Raw genomic sequence first — 1,292 nt, forward strand, 5'->3', positions numbered from 1 at the left:
CTCCCTGATCCTTGCCCAGGAAGCGTTCATCAATCACCCTGTCATGCCCTAGCACTTTGTCATACTTCTGCCTCAGCACTTCATGGCGCATTGTCACTCGTGTGTTTACTGTCTGCCCCAGACTGTGAGTCCTCGAGGGCAGTGACTGAACACCATTCAGCTCTGTGTCCCCAGGGCCCGACACACTATAAGCGCTTAATAAATGTTTGTTGAATGAATGAAATCTCACATGATAACAGTGTCAGGTTCTGCCTCTGTGCCTTCATTGTCCTATGTGTCATAGAGGACAGCAGCATCTGCCTGAGGAAGAGTATGGAGAGATGGAAAAGTGCAGTATGTCGCCAGATGTGGTGGCACATGCTCAATGCAAAAGCAAAAAAACAAAAGTGATACTGTTCCTCACTTCAGGCAGAGAGAAGCTGTTAGTGATAAAACTAAATGCCTTTACATTAGTTACTTTCATCATTGCCCTGCTGTAGGTTACAGAAGGAAGGTCCAGACTCCACCCCTGCACAGCAGAAAGTGAGTAGAGGGAGCCAGCGGCACACAGTGGTAAAATACATGTTCTAGCAGGTTGGGCAGACCCATCCCCTATGGCCTTATGGGCTGCAGCCCACGTGACCTCTCTCTGGCTCCATTCATGGTCTACAGCTTTCCCCAGCAGGTATTCCATGTTCTTGACATCTCCAATTTCCTGGGGTCTCTGCTGTACTTTGGCTTTATTCTCGGCTTCATGAGCTCCTCTCCAGGGGCTTCTTCTGTGACCCCCCCACCTTCCCTTGAGAAGCATCTGTGACCCCACAACTCTTGTATACTGCATGCCTGAACAACCAGCATTGTGTGGGTGACAGCAAGGTTTGCCACCAGTGTGAACAGTAGCTGGGCTTTCTTGGACCATGGCTGCAGGGGTCTTTGAATTCCTGGATGGCTAAACAAGATGTGATGAATCCCAGAGCACCAATTCCCTAGGTGGCCCTTTTTGAGCAGTGCTCCTATAGACTTAAATGAAAGGTTTACACTTTTGTACTTTTATTGATTGATTATAGTACTGTGTATTTAAGCCAGGACCTTTGAACTGAGCTGCATTCCCAATGCTTTTTCATTTATTATTTTGAGATAGTGTCCTGCTAAGTTACTAAGTTGCCAGGGCTGGGATTTAATTTGCCATTTTCCTGCCTTATCTTCCCCGAGTGCTGGGATAACAGCCATTGACTACCATGCCTGGCTCACTTTTATACCTTTGAGCCTTCGCGGGTGGGTTGTTGCTGATTTCTGAAATGCCTTTAAGGTAT

General features: G+C 47.4%; 1 protein-coding gene across 1 annotated transcript in view; it reads left to right on the forward strand.

Annotated features, from left to right (window-relative positions):
• LOC102009018 (up-regulator of cell proliferation) overlaps positions 1-228 on the forward strand; it is a gene marked incomplete in the record, with an annotated part of 25,049 nt that extends 24,821 nt beyond the window's left edge. The window contains 1 exon segment of the mRNA XM_013520521.1: positions 1-228.
• Between the last annotated feature and the right edge of the window lie 1,064 nt (positions 229-1,292).

This window comes from Chinchilla lanigera, unplaced genomic scaffold, assembly GCF_000276665.1.
Source record: "Chinchilla lanigera isolate Chin_1 unplaced genomic scaffold, ChiLan1.0 scaffold00055, whole genome shotgun sequence".
Classification (NCBI taxonomy): Eukaryota; Metazoa; Chordata; class Mammalia; order Rodentia; family Chinchillidae; genus Chinchilla; species Chinchilla lanigera.